The sequence below is a fragment of the Pan troglodytes genome, chromosome 15, assembly GCF_028858775.2.
Source record: "Pan troglodytes isolate AG18354 chromosome 15, NHGRI_mPanTro3-v2.0_pri, whole genome shotgun sequence".
Lineage (NCBI taxonomy): Eukaryota > Metazoa > Chordata > Mammalia > Primates > Hominidae > Pan > Pan troglodytes.
In genome coordinates, this window is record NC_072413.2 from 56,090,157 (window position 1) to 56,106,202 (window position 16,046).

At 39.4% G+C, this 16,046-nt stretch overlaps 1 protein-coding gene and 1 pseudogene across 2 annotated transcripts in view; one reads left to right on the forward strand and one right to left on the reverse strand.

Moving 5' to 3' along the window:
- Positions 1-16,046, reverse strand: part of ARMH4 (armadillo like helical domain containing 4) — a 150,153-nt gene that overhangs the window by 95,871 nt on the left and 38,236 nt on the right. The window lies entirely within an intron of this gene.
- LOC107968267 (polycomb group RING finger protein 3-like) lies at positions 3,230-3,827 on the forward strand (annotated as a pseudogene).

A 16,046-nucleotide genomic window follows, 5' to 3' on the forward strand; every position in this document is an offset into this window, starting at 1 on the left:
TGGAGTGCAGTGGCGTGATCATGGTTCACCACAGTCTCAAACTCCTGGACTCAAGCAATCCTCCTCCCTCGGCCTCCCACAATGCTAGTATTATAGGCGTGAGCCATGGCACTTCACCACAAGTTGTCATTTTCAATGCTCCAAGTGGAGTGGGTTTAAGGAACATATGATTCCCAATTTCATTTTGTTTCACCAATGTTAATTTCCTAGTAATACTTCAAGGCCCCATCCTCACCATGGATGCACCCCTGAAGCCCCTGGTAAGTGTCCACAAAGTTCACAGAAGGCCTTCCCTTTGCTCTCTCCCCTTGACTCTCGGCACAGCAGTTACTGCAACAGGGAATTCTCCTCCTATGGTGGAGAAAAGAAGGGAAGAAGAAGAACTGGAGCCACCCAAGAATTCTGAGACTCTCCTTTTCTGCTTCTACACAACTTTCTCCACCCATACTACCTTTCCTCTATCATTCAGAGGCTTTTTAACTTTTAAAAAAATCACCTTTAATCTTTTTTTATTCTTATATGTCCTTTAACTTTGTAGGATTAATGTCTGTCACTATTCTAAAAATTCAACAAATATGTATCAACCCCCTAACGGGTGCTGTTGCAGACACTAGGGATAAAGCAATAATGTCTCTGCCTTCATGGAGCCCATATGCCACTCAGGGAGACTCACAGCAAACAAACAGATACACCAATAGACAGGTGACTCTACACTCTCATTAAAACTGGCAAGAGATAGAAAACGCCAGGCACTGCTATTTTAGAAAGGGTGATTAAAGAAAGCTTTTCTGACAAGGTAAAGTTTGAACAGAGGCCATACCAAAATAATGAATTCTCTTGTTTAATTTAAGTCAACATCTACAGGAAGAGCATTCCCAGTGGAGGAAATGGCAAGGACCTAATCCTTGAGGCAGGTGTGGCCTTGCTGTGTTCAAACAATGGCAAAGAAGCCTGGGCTGGGAGGGACAGGGCAAATACAGGAAATGAGGTAGGAAGAAGTAGGCAGGGGCCAGATCTGACTTTTTTTTTTTTAAGTCTTTCATTTATTTCAATAGGTTTTTTGGGAACAGGTAGTACTGACTTATATTTTTAAAGAATGACTCTAGCAGCAGGGTGGAGAACAGGCTATATCAAAGCAAGAGATGAAAAAAGAAGGCTGACAAGGAGTCCACTTAAAAACCAGGAATAGATTATGGTGCTTTGGACTAGGGTACAATCTGGAAAGAGGAGACAGGTAGTCAGATAGGGGATGTAATTTCAAGGTAGAACCCTGCTGATAAGTACAATGTGAGATGCAGGAGGAAGATCCCACATGACTGAAAACGGGATCTAAAAGATAAAGAGTCAAAACAAGAATTTGCATTTGAGATACAGTAACTGTGTGATGGCCTATGGCATCCAAGGGAATGTTGGAAGTCTAGGGAAGTTTCAAAGCTACAGATAAAAGTTTGGGAATTGTCAATTTATTAATAATATTCAAAGCCTTGAGACTGGCTGAGATTATCAAGAAGGTGAATATAGACAGAAAGGGAAATGGTCCAGACCACATTCCCGGGTAAAGCCACCACTTAGAGGGTGACCAGCAGAGGAAGATCCACACAGGAAACAGGAGTAACCACCAGGGTGGGAGAAAATCCAAGAAGTGTGTGGTGTCAGGGAAGGCAAATGCAGAAAGCGTCTCCAAGGGCCCGAGTAAGAGACTGAGGGTGTCCCTCTGGCTTGGACATTGGGAGGGCACAGGTGACCTTGACAAAAGTTGTTTTGGAGGAATGACATGGACAAAGGCCAGGTGGGAATGGTTCAAAAAAAGATTAGAAAAGAAGACACAACAAACAAACAAAAAATTCTTACCAGAAATTTGGCTAAAAGGAGAACAGAGAAAATAGGGAGCAGGTGGAGAGAGACACAGGGTCAAGGGTAGGGTCTTAAAATAGAATATAGAAAATAGAACCTGCTTGTAAGTTAATGGGTCAGATCTCATCGAAAGGGGCAATCAATGAGGCAGGAAAGACAGAAGCAGCTGTGGGAGAATATCCTGGTAGACACGGTATTATACAGTGGCTGCATGCATAGACTCTGAAGCCACACAAATTTATTACGGCTGTGTGATTTTTGCACACGTTGCTGAATTTTGCTGTGCCTCAACCTCCTCATCTGTAAAACTGATATTATTCCTACCTCACAAGGCTGTTGTAAGGATTTCATTAGTTAATTTATAAGGTACTTAAAACCAAGCCTGGTGCATACTGGACAGGTTGGCTTCTTCATAATGACTAAAAGAAGACAAGGTCCAGTGCACAGGCTGGTTTGGATACATCCTCCCCTGAAACGGTAGGAAAAAGGGAAGGCAGAGAAACAGGCATGGTGCAGGAAGGTGGGCAGATTTGGTGGGTAGGGGATCTTTATATTTCTTTTATTCTCAGTCAAATAAAAAAACTGGAAAGGAAAAGAGAAATGTTGGTGGTTTGAGGCGAGAGGAAAAAGCGTGAAATAGTCGTCTTGGAGAGTGGGCGAGTACATTCTCAGAGAAATGGGGTAGGACTGCCAGGCAGCTCTCTAGGCCCACTTCAGATGTGACATCATATATCTAAAGTGAGACCTGTTAAGATGGTTGTGAGTTTTTCTCAAGCCACATTCAGCTGCTTGGGCGCAGGCATGGGTGGAGAGGTGAGTAGGCACAGAGATTTAACCAGCAGCAAGTTTTACCAGAAGAGCTCAATTGAGAGTGTGAGGGATAGAGAGAGGGTAAGAAAGGGTACTGATTGTGTGTGAAGGAGTAATTATAAAGATGGACCAGGGACTCTAATTAAAGAGAAGTTGAAAAAGAGGCTGGATAGAGGAAACATGATGGAAATTTAGGTTATTAGGAAAACTATCAGGAACCATTAAAACTACCTGAGGACTTCCATGTCTTTATTTTAGATTCTTGACAGGTGTTTTCTCCTCCTCTTGGGGGTGGATCCAAAAGGAGTGGCACCCCTTCCTTCTCCTGGAGTGCCCCTGCCTGTACCCCCAAGACCAAGATCACAGCTTCACAATGTAGCAGGGACTCCTGGCCATCCCTCTAAAGTGACTGTTTCTGTGCTAGAAAATTGAAAAACAGCAAGAGCCAGAAGTGAACCAGAGTGCAGAGTGAGGCAGAATCAGTGAGTCAGAGTGATGACGTGGGGCCTCCATGCTAAGGTAGAAAGAAAAACAAGCAGACAGACATCCAGAGGAAAAGCCAAAGATGTTGACCAGAAGGATTAAGCTGTGGGACATTAAGGCCCACATCACCTGCCGCTTGTGTAGTGGGCACCTCATTGATGCAACCAGGGTGACCAAGTGTCTGCACACATTCTGTAGGGGTTGCCTGGTAAAGTATTTGTAAGAGAACAACACCTGCCCTGCATGTAGGACTGTGATGCGTCACACTCACTCACTGCAGTATATCGGTCATGACAGCACCATACATGAGACTGTTTACAAATTGGTATCAGGTCTCCAAGAAGCAGAAATGAAAACAGAGAATTCTGTCACAAATTGGGCATGGAAGTGCCTAGAGACATCAAAGGGGAGACTTGTTCCACAAAACAACGCTTAGATTTCCATCAGAATGGTGAAATGAAAGCAGAAGACAGTTCAAACAAAGAGACCAAAAAAGAGAAAAAGGAAAAGGACAATGATTTTCACAGAAGTGATGAGCAGGAAAGCAACAGCAGCAAGTTGTGGGGACTGAAAAGGAAATGCATCTGCTGCATAGCCAAGCAATGGTCTGACATCTAAAGAAGTTCACTGCCAAAAATCTTAACTTTTTGTCCTTCAATGAGGTAACAGTCAATCCATAAATAGAAACTCTAGCAAGTCACTTCTTAGGTAAAAATGACACTTCTAAAAGTCTTTGGTTTTTTTTTACAACTTTGTTTGGAGATTTTAACCAGAAAAAAAATCTCAATTTGTTTTGCCTGCCCTGCCAGGTAGCATGATAGAAAACAGCAGTGAGGATTATGAAAAGCCCAGACACCATGGACATGAAGAACCCACCATTAATAGAAGAGAAAATGGGGGAGAGGGTGTGGAGAGGAGGGCAGGTGATGAAACTGTTTTAAAATACGTTAAAGATATTCCTCACAAAGAAGAAGTCTGTTCTTTAATTTCACAAATGGATGGGTAGGTAGGTGGGTTGAAGGAGGGATGGGTGAATGAAGGAGAGAGAGAGAATGCTTTCAAGTTGTGATAAATGCTGAGAATAAAATGAAACTTGGTGGCCTGCTGGGCTGGGTGGTGGAAGAGCAGCATGAGCACATGAGCTCAAAATCACTGGGAGCTCACCTCAAGGTGATAATGTTTTGTGTGAAGATGTAAATTCTCAGCAGGAGACCAGCTCTGCACAGGTAAGAGAAGGCACTGGAGGGCCTTAGGCAGGGATACATGGTTTGGGGCAGGGTTTTAAAGTATCGCTCAGGCTGTGTGGAAATGAGTTATGGGGTAGAGAAAGGAAAGCAAGAGAGGCTGATGGCAGGAGTCCCAGGAGAGAAGAACCATGGTGGTGCAGTGACAGTGGAAAAGCGGACAGACTTGACATGGGTTTTGGAGACAGCAGAGGGTGGAACGGTGGCCCCAAAGAGATAAACCCACATCTGGGCCCCTAGAACCTGCAAATGGGACCTCGTTTGGTAAAAGAATCTTTGCAGGTACAAGTAAGTTAAAGATCTTGAGATGAAATAGTCTTGGATTATCTTGGTGGACCTTAAGTACAATGACAAAAGTCCTTATAAGAGTAAGGCAGAGGTCGGACATGGTGGCTCACACCTGTAATCCCAGCACTTTGGGAGGCCAAGGCAGGCAGATCACCTGAGGTCAGGAGCTCAAGACCAGCCTGACCAATGTGGAAAAACCTACTCTGTACTAAAAATACAAAATTAGCTGGGCATGGTGATGCATGCCTGTAATCCCAGCTACACGGGAGGCTGACGCAGGAGAATTGCTTGAACCCAGGAGGTGGAAGTTGCAGTGAGCCGAGATCGCAACATTGCACTCCAGCCTGGGCAACAAGACCAAAACTCCATCTCAAGAAAAAAAAAAAAAATAGAATAAGGCAGAGAAAGACTTGAGATACAGACACAGAGACAAAGAGAAAGTCATGTGGAGAGGGAGGCAGACACTGGAGTGATAAAGCCACAAGCTGAGGAATACTTGAGCCACTAGAAGCTGGAAGAGGCAGGAAGGATCCTCCCTGCTATGGTCTGCATGCATCCTCCAAAATTCATGTTTGGAAATTAATAGATTGGTACCCTTATAAAAACGGCTATGGGAGTGGGCTCATGCTCTTCTGCTCTTCCACCACATGAGGATGCAGCAAGAAGACCCTTGCCAGATGCTGGTACCTTGGTCTTGGACCTCTCAGCCTCCTGAACGATGAGGAAATAAATTTCTATTATTCATAAAACCAACCCCCGCGCCCCCCCCCCAAAAAAAAACCCCTATTTAAAGACTTTGTGGACCTTCCTCCTATAAACAGGAACTGTCTAAAAAGAGCACTGTTTTTATTTTTTTGAGATGTAGTCTTGCTCTGTCACCCAGGCTGGAGTGCAGTAATGTGCACACAGCACACTACAGCCTCAACCTCCTGGGTTCAAGTGATCCTCCCACCTCAGCCTCCCAAAGTACTGGATTACAGCTGTGAGCCACTGTGTCTGACCCCATTTATTTATTTTTGAAGCATTATAAAATTAATTTTAGTGTCCTTTGCTCCCCACAAACCTAAGAGGTTTGTATTGATAAAACAATTGTGACTATATAATCCTGATCTCCTAGGATCACTGTTCTCTGACCACTAGCATCCACCAAAGACAACTTGGTCCTCAACATCTTCAGCCAATCTCTTCTCTTTAAAGTACAGAATTATAAAAAAATGAAAGGAACCTCAAAAGTCACTTTACTCCATCCTATTATCTATCCCAAAGAGAGGGTTGCAGGTAAGCAAGCCTAGCCCAACAAGAAGGCTGCTACCTTTATAATGTGACTTGGAGGACACTGCTAGGGTCAACATGTCTCATAAACTCTCCCACACACACTCACGTTGGTAGAGACTTCCTTCTCCTTCTCTCTGCCCTGAAATGTCCAACATGAGATGCCTTCTTCTGAGTCAGACAATAAAACCGAGGAGTACTCTCTCTAGAAGCTTCTTATTGAATAGTATACAATTTATATTATCGTAAGGTAAGAAAGGTCCCTGATTTACATGTGGGATACAAGAGGAAAGCTTTCTCCTTGTACTACTAGCTTCACCCGCCAGCACTAAGCAACTTATAAGATTTACTATTTGTCCTTTTAATATTTACCAAATCACAGAGCTAGCCTGAGAAGACAGTCATAGAAAAAGAAAGTTTTGGTAACTGTGTGGAGAAGATAGAAGGAAGTCAGCCTTATTAGAATGAGGTTTCTCTTTTAGCCTACCTTATTCTCTCATAATCTTTTTCTGCCAGAAAAATGTTCTTTTTAGGAGCCTACAATTATTTTATAGCCATTAAACATTTTTAGTTGTATGTCACCTTTACCCTGCTTCAATTACCAACAGAACCTACTATTACAGATCAGTAACAAAAAAAGATATTATTACCTTTCTTCAAATTAGCAAAATAATGTGTGTTATAGTAACTTGAACCAGAAATGTAGAAAACTATTGAATAAAGGAAAGACGGTCTTGTCCCCTGGTATATCACCAATGACTAGTGAGTACTTGGCAATCAACGGCACTCAATAAGTATTTTTTGAATGAATGAATACGTGAATAAATGTATAAACAGTGAGATAGATGCAGTTTTTTAAAACCCAGATCTAAGGAATCACAGAGTAACACTTAATAAACAATCAGTAACACATTCCTCTGAATACTGTTGCAACCACAAAGTCAACATATAAGACCAACAGCTGTAAAACAAACCAGAGTTCATCTTCTATTCATAAAAACTGAAGAGAAAATCATCTGTATTTCAGCCAGTCTTTCAATTAGTTACACCCAAAATAAATAATGATGTCATGAACATCTCTGAACACAAAGAAAAATGACATGCCATAAACATTCAGCAAATAAAACTATGCCAAAAATAACAGGATCCCTGGCCCAAGAACTAAAATTAAAGAACTCAATCAAATAACACTACCAAGTTATACTTAAAGGTTTGAGGGTAATGCCTGAGTTTTGCAATTTTGTTTAAATAAACCCCAAGTTTTATGTTCATTCATCTGAACCCCAAATAAGAATGGGGTCAAGGTAAAAGACACGTACATACAATTATTCCAAATAAAGATAGCATAGAGAAAGAAAACTGAACCTCTAAAAGGAAACGATTGGGCCGGGCACGGTGGCTCATGCCTGTAATCCCAACACTTTGGGAGGCCGAGGCAGGTGGATCACGACGAGGTCAGGAGATTGAGACCATCCTGGCCAACATGGTAAAACCCTGTCTCTACTAAAAATACAAAAATTAGCCAGGCATAGTGGCACAAGCCTGTAGTCCCAGCTACTCAAGAAGCTGAGGCAGGAGAATCGCTTGAACCCAGGAGGCAGAGGTTGCAGTCAGCCGAGATCACGCCACTGCGCTCCAGCCTGGGCAACAGAGTAAGACTCCAGCTCAAAAAAAAAAAGAAAGAAAGAAAGAAAGAAGGAAATAACTGATCTTGGTTTACTATGCATAGTAGAAACATGTCCTATGTCAATAACCAGTGATAATGCTCAAAGATGTAAAGTTATATTTGTTCTGACAATCTCTAAAAACATTGCAATCCAGGAAAGGAAGATTCAGAGAGCTTAGCCTGAAAAGTTCCTTCTAGTCATGTTACCTAGAATTGGAAAGTTCATCCTCATAACCGACACTTCTTTTTCACAAGTTGACATGGCACTGATTACATCATAACCCCAAACACTAACAGCAACCCTAGCAGCAAATGGGCAGGAAGAACGGTTTCTAAGTAACCATCTCTCTTGACAGTCAAAATCCTCCCAAAAAACTGCACTGTTCCCACTCCCAAACACATAATCCACATTATGAAAAATTCCTTTTCACTCTTGTTGAACCAGCATCTCCTTAGAAGACGTGTCCCACTGAGTCCAGCATGCACAGACAGGAACGACGGGCTCCTTGCCATGGAGCTAATGGATTTTTCCATAGCATCCTTACCGAGATCAAGTCACTCGGGATTAATCTGATGCTCCTGCTAGCATGTCCACTGTCAAGAATTCCAACACCTAACAATAGTGAAAAACCTGGATGAGATGTCAGCCAAAACCCTAACTTAGGTGTTCAGACAGTTAGATGGTTCAGCATGCAAGAGGGACTGGGACATGGTTCAATTTCTGACTGCTGTGCTTGAGGTGAACTAAAACAGTTGAGAATAAAACTAAGAAACGTTAAACAGAAATGTCAGAGAACAGTGCCACATGGCCAAGAGATGCTTAGTGATATTAAATAGTGTGTCCATAGCTCAAATAGAGAAATGTCCTGTTACAAGTGGCAGGCAGACAAAATGTGTCTACACGGTACTCTCTCTTAGCCAACTTTATCTGTCTGGCAGATCTCTGACAATCTCTTAACAGCTGTTCAAAGCCCACGACGATACTTTGTACTTACATGGGGCTTTCCTTCCAAGAGACTCAAACGGCTTTTCAGGCTTTATTCTCCAAACTTACATTGTTAGCTAACAGGGAACAAGCTTTATAAGTTTTGTTTTACTTACAGGTTACTTGGTAGGTGAAAAAAAAAAAACTACCTTGGATGCTCAAATATCACAGCAGAGGCTTAAATGAGCTTGTGCAAACCCAGAATTTTTGCCTCTCTGGATCAGACCTGTTTTCTTTATTCATTGCAAATATTTCTGTCTAGGGTTACCAAAATCGAGAGTCTTCATTTTGTTCAGGACCAGAGCCATGGGTTAACTCTCAATAAAATCAATAAAATATATGGGAGAAATTTTGCCCTATGACCCTGAGTAATTTTAGTAATCTGACTCTGCTACAAACATGTGTCATTTAATAGGCAGTTCCCACCAAAGGTGCTCAGTTTCTCTAACTGCATTTTTATCACAGCTTTGACTTTTTTAGATCTCCAGAAGATACAGAAGTAGCTAGCACTTCCAGGCTGTTACTAATGCATCAAAGATAGAAAAAACCTTGGTTGAGAATGTGTCATCCCAACAATGACGGCAGGAAGATCCAGAGTAGGAACACCTGTTCCCCAACATCTGCTGTCTAATCTTGACTTTCAAGGAGAATAGGGTCTCACCTGTATTTTCTGCCTTTTTGGAATAGCAATGATTAGTTTGAATCATCATCTTTTGCCTATTTATTCATGAGTTTTACATGTCAAATTTCTCTTTTAGTGGCTTTTTCTTCCCTTTACTAAGTTTAAAATTAAATCTAAGGTAAACAAATTAGAGGCCGGATGCAGTGGCTCACGGCTGTAATCCCAGCACTTTGGGAGGCCAAGGCAAGTGAATCATGAGGTCAGGAGATCGAGACCATCCTGGCTAACATGGTGAAAAACTGCCTCTATTAAAAATACAAAATTTAGCCGGGCGTAGTGGTGCACGCCCTTAGTCCCAGCTACCTGGGAGGCTGATGCAGGAGAATCGCTTGAACCCAGTAGGCGGAGGTTGCAGTGAGCTGAGATTACGCCATTGCACTCCAGCTTGGGCGACAGAGCAAGACTCCATCTCAAAAAAAAAAAAAAAAAAAAAAAATTAGCCCATGTGAAAAAGAAGAAGGATGCCATGAAAAGAAACAAGGTAGCTTCACCAGGCATGGACTGAGCGCATATTAGCCTTTCTCCCACTTCTCCCATGAAGGGAATGGCTCTGACACATCCCGGTGGCATCTTTCTCAAAGAAGAAACATTTGTAGGCATACGTTTTCCTGGGAACTCTTATGCCAATAACAATCAAAAGCCATTGTTTCCACCTATAAAGTGACTGAAGCCCTAGAAATGACACTGCTTTTATTTCCAGATTTTTTTTACCTTGGGCATCAAATTGGGTGCAAAACTTAAAAGCCAGAAAGAAAATATTAAATTCGTCTTGAGGATGTGCAGCGACTCTCCAGCAGATGGCTCTCCAGGATCATAAGGTTCTAAGGGATACCAGAATTTTCTGAAATAACTACCACAAAATCCAGCAACTCACAGTTAAGCTGACTTAGAATACATAGAATTTCATTACATTTCTAAAATGGAAATATTCCTGCCAAGTGCTTTTACATTTTTATCATGTAATATGAGATATATATTAGACTATATACATATACCATATTTATCTTATTAAGCTTCATAGTGAAATGAACCCCAGAGAACTCACTATTCAATTTAAGGACTAGTAAGTTATTAATACTGTTACACCTATCTGCATATTCTTCTTAACAGCCTTCTTCCCCTTAAAGCCATACAAAGTTACTGACTGCTATATTTGGGGACTTTCTTTCCATTCAAAATTATGGTTTTAAGTTTCACACATCTTGTTGTACAAAACACTAGTTTATTAATTTTCACAATATATGCTGTTCATTATGCATATATGTCACAGTTTGTTTATCCCCATGTCAAGGAAGATTTCGGGTATTTGGTTGTTGCTAATTTTTTTTTGCTGTTATGAATACTGCTGCTTGAACACTCATAAATGATCTCTAGTGTATTTGTTCAAGGCTTTGCCTAGGGTACATTCCTAAAAGTGGAATTGCTAGGTTAAAAGGAATACAAGTGTTCAACATCCTAATGTCTAGATAAATGTCCCTAGCTCCACATCCTCATCAACCTTTGGCACTGTCAAACATTTAATTTCTTTTCAATCCAGTGTGTATAAAATGATGTCACTCCAGATGTCATTTGCACTTTCTTAATGACTAATGAGGTTGTGTATCCATTCAGTATCTGTGTGAGATGCCTACTCATGTCTTTCACTTATCTTTCTATTGGGCTGTCTGTCATTTTTCCGCTGATTCTTTTAGAGTTCTTTCTATCCTGGACATCAATCCTTTATCAGTTATATGGATTACAAATATTTTTGTTAATTTTAGAAGCTGTATTTTCACTTTCTTTCTAGCATCCTTTTATAAAAGGTTTTAGTTTTAATATCACTGAATTTATCAGGATTTTTATGGTTAGCAATTTTTGTGTCATATCTAAAAAAACTTTATTGTGAGGTCAGAAAAATATTCTACAATTTTAGTCAGTTTAAGGTTTGCCTATTACATCTGTTTTTAAACCACATAGAACTGATTTTTGTGTAGGATGTAGCTTCAATATAGTTTTTTCTATATGGACAACCAATTGTCCCAGAACTTTTTGTTTGTTTTAAATGCTTTCCCCATCACTCTGCAGTGCAATTTTTGTCACATGTCAAGGACCCTCTATAGCAGTGTGTTTCCATGCCTATTCTGCTTCACTGGCCACTTTGACTATTCCTGTCCATGTCCTCCTTGTCCAAATATATAATTATATAGTAAGAGCTTTATAAGTCTTAATATCTGTTAGGGTATTTACAGACACCTTCCTTCCATTTCTTTTTCTTCTTTAGGAGTACACTGGCTATCTCTTGGCCTATTGCTCTTCCATATAAATTTTATCAAAAGTTTACTAAGCTGTTCTGAATTAATGCAATGTAAAAATAAAATAATGAAATCTTACTGTTATTACTTCATTCTATTTTCTTTGGGTTTCTTCTATTTTGTTTTTATAGCTGTATTAGTCCATTCTCACACTGCTATAAAGATACTGCCTGAGACTGGGTAATGCATAAACAAAGGAGATTTAATTGACTCACAGTACTGCATGGCTGGAGAGGCCTCAGGAAACTTACAGTGGTGGTGGAAGGGGAAGCAGGCACGTTCTTCACAAGGTGGCAGGAGTCAGAAAGACCATGAGTGAGTGTGAAGAAGGAACTGTCCAACACTTATAGAACCATCAGATCTCATGAGAACTCACTACCACAAGAACAGCACAGGAAAACCACCCTCATGATCCAATCACTTCCCACTAAGTCCCCACCTCGACACATGGGGGATTACAATTCAAGATGAGATTTGGGTGGGGATACAGAGCCAAACCGTATCAATAGCTTAAGGTGGAAGTTACTCAGCTCATTAATTTTCATCCTTTCCTCTTTTCTAAGCTTTTGGGTTTTATTTTTTAAGCTGATAATTGTATATATTTATCATGTCCAACATGATGTTTTGAAGTATATATGTATTGTGGAGTGACTAAATCTAACTAACATATGCATTACCTCACAAAGTTATTTTCTGTGCTGAGAACGTTTAACATCCACTCTCAGCATTTATCAAGAATACAGCATGTTGTTATTAACTATAGTCACCATGTTATACAATAACAGAAACTTTTTTATTTTTTAAAGTGAACAAACTCACTGAGGGAGCTTTCTAAAGGTTAAAAATTTCCCATTATATAATCCTTCATCTTCACCCCACAAGTCTGATATATTTTCTCTGAGTCACTTCCAAATATTTTGATTTTCGATTATAATTTCTTCTTTGATCCACAAGTTATTTAGAAGTAGTTTTTTTCATTTTCAAAAGTATGGGGCAATTTATCTTTTTCATTATTAATGTCTAACCTAATTGCACAACCATCAGAGAATACAGCCTGCATGATATCAATTCTTTAAAATTTGTTGAGATTTTTTTTTTTTAATTTTTGAGATGGAGTCCACTTTGTCACCCAGGCTGGAGTGCAATGGTGCCATCTCGGCTCACTGCAACCTCCACCTCCCGGGTTCAAGTGATTCTCCTGCCTCAGCCTCCCAAGTAGTTGGAATTACAGGTGCACACACACCACGCCCAGCTAATTTTTTTTATTACAGGTGCACACCACCATGCCCGGCTAATTTTTAGGAGAGACAGGGTTTTACCATATTGGCCAGGCTGCTCTTGAGCTCCTGACCTCAGATGATCCACCTGCCTCAGCTTCCCAAAGTGCTGGGATTACAGGCGTGAGCCACCACGCCCAGCCAGGATTTTTTTAATGGACTGGTTTATGGCTAATTTTTATAAATATTTCATGTGTGAGTGAAGATAACATATTTGCTAACAGTTGAAGACAATATTTTATATATGTCAAGGAATGCTTTTGTCTCAAATTTTATTTTGTTTGAAGATTTTAACAAATTGAATACAATACATAAGAAGGATAATATATAATAATATAAAGCTGTTTTAGTATTCAAAAACCAATGAGTATAATTCAATATAGTAACTCCTTAAAAAAGAAAACCATATCATCATCTTAAAAGGTACAGAAATACCAATGCAGAAAAAGCATTTGATAAAAATCCAATATGCACACAATGTCCAAAAAGAAAAAAACAAAATCTAAGCTTTCAGCAAACTAAGAAGGGACAACTTGATTGTGTTAGTAAGTTTGGGCTGTCATAACAAAATTCCAGAAACTAGGTGGCTTAAACAACAGAAATTTATTTTCTCACAGTTTTGGAGGTTAGAAGTCCAAGATCAAGGCACCAGCCAGGTGGGTTTCTGGTAAGGCCTCTCTTCCTGGTTTACAGATGGCCACCTTCTTGCTGTGTCCTTACATGACATTTCCTCTCTTGCAGAGACTCTAGTGTCTCTTGTTCTTCTTCCTTTTTTTTTTTTTTTTTTTATATTTCGTTAGAGATGGTCTCAGTCTGTCACCCAGACTGAAGTGCAGTCACACAATCACACAATTAGTTCACTGCAGTCTTGAACTCCTGGGCTCAAGCAATCCTCCTACCTCAGCCTCCCGAGTAGCTAGGACTACAGGTGCATGTCACTATCTCCAGCTAATTTATTTCATTTTTTGTAGGGATTAGGGTCTCTTCGGTGACCAGGCTGGTCTCAAACTCCTGGTCTCAAGCAATCCTTCTGCCTTCGCCCCCCTAAAGTTCTGGGATTAAAGGCATGAGCTACCCCTCCCAGCCCTCTTTCTCTTTTTATAAGGACACCAGTCCTATTGGATTTGGCCCCACTCTTATGACCTCATATAACTTAACTACCCCCTTACAGACCCTGTCTCCAAATACAATCACATTGGTGATTAAGTCTTCAACACATAAATTTTCTACGGACACAATTCAGTCCATAACACTGATAAAGGGTGTCAACAAGAAACCTCTGGCTAACATCATAATTAGCCCACTTGTATTTATTGTCATTATTGATATATTTGTGTTTGTTACTTTATTTTTTCCACTTTTTCTGTGCTTAATTTTTCTTTCTTTTTTTTTTTTTTTTTTGGCTTTTTTTTCTTATTCTATTTTCCCCCACTACTGGTTTAGAAATTATACATTCTACTGCCTACTGCATTTTTCAGCTGTTACTCTTAAATTTTACCACGCATATTTAACTAACCAAAGACTGAACTTAATCACTATCTTATCACTCAATAAGAAGGGCTTTAGAGTCCTTTAACCCTGGCTGTATCTTCCCAATTTATTTTATTGTCCACTATTTTAGCTCTGTCCTCTCTTCTTACTCCATAAATTAGAAATTATATTTTATACAGAGTGCCTATGATTTATGTACATATTTACCAATTTATTTGTTCACTATTTCTTCTTGCATCTCAGTCCCTCCTTCTAGAATTATCTTTCTTCTTCTCTAAATGCAATGCCTTCATAAGTTCCTTTTCTAAAATCTGTTGCCAGTATTTTTGCCTTTGTTCTTTAAAAGTAGAGGCACATATTTCTAGGTTATTCGTTAATTTCTCTTAATTCATTAAAGAGATTCTCCTGTCTTCTGGTTTCCAGTTCCACCATTGCTGCTAAGTCTGCTCTCAGTCTAAATTTTGTTCCTTTGTAGGTAATCTTTTTCCCCTGGCTTTTTTCCTTTAAATCTGGATCTTCAGATTTCTCTCTTTGTCTTCATTGTTCTTTCATTTCATTACAATGTATCTTGTTGAGCATTTTTATTTTTAACTTTTTTTATTGATGTAGAACAAACAAAAAGTTGACAAACCATAAGTGTACAACTTAATAAACTATTACATCGTGAACCAGCATATTCACAACCCAGATTCTTTTTTAAAAAAGCAACATTCTATTGTACCAGAAGCCCCCTTCATACCACCATCATTACCCCAAAGGTAAGCACTATTCTGACTTCTAACACCACGGATTAGGTTTGCTGGTTTTTGAAATTTCTATAAATGGAATTATATTGTGTGCATTTCTTAGTGTCTAGCTTCTTTCACTGCAAGATCAACCCCTATATTGCTGCATGTGGCAATCATCCATTCATATTTAGCACCATGTAGTTTTCCATTGCATTAACATAGCACAACTTATTTGTCTATTCTACTGGTGATGATTAGAATCTAGGTTATTTCAAGATTTTTGCTTTTTCAAATAATCACTGTTGCTGTTAACACTCCTGTACATCTTTTGGTGTGCTTGTGTTTGCATTTTTGATGGTTTATTTATCTTGTGTGATACATGTGTTTCCTATGTCCATGGATTCATATTTTATCACAGTTTCGGAAAAATTTTCAGCCATTACCACTATGAATCCTATCCCTCTGTTATCTCCATATCTCTTCCATTCTCTCTATTTTCTCCTGCTGGATATCTGATTAGGTAAGTGAGAAGTTTTCACTCTACCCTCCATAAAACTTAGCTTTTCTTTCATGTTCTCTCACTTGTCTCTTTGTGCTACACTCTCTATAATGTCTTCAAATTGATCTTCCAGTTCATTAATTTTCTCTTTTGGATTATTTAACCTGTCATTGAGGCTTTTTTCCCAAAAAATTATATTTATATTTCTAAATTATATTTATATTTCTAAATGTTCTATTTGGTTATTTTTTTAAATCTGCTGGGTCATTTTTGATAGTGTTTTATTACCTCATTTTTGTGACTTCTTTAAATTTCTTTAAAGCTTTTATAAATGGTTATTTTATATCTATGTCTGGAAAGTTTTAGTAACAAAGGTCCTGAGTAAAGAGTAAGCCAATCTTACTTGGCTTTGTCTTTTCTGCTGTCAGTCATGGTGGTTCATTTCCTTGTTAATTTGTTGATATTTTATTACAACA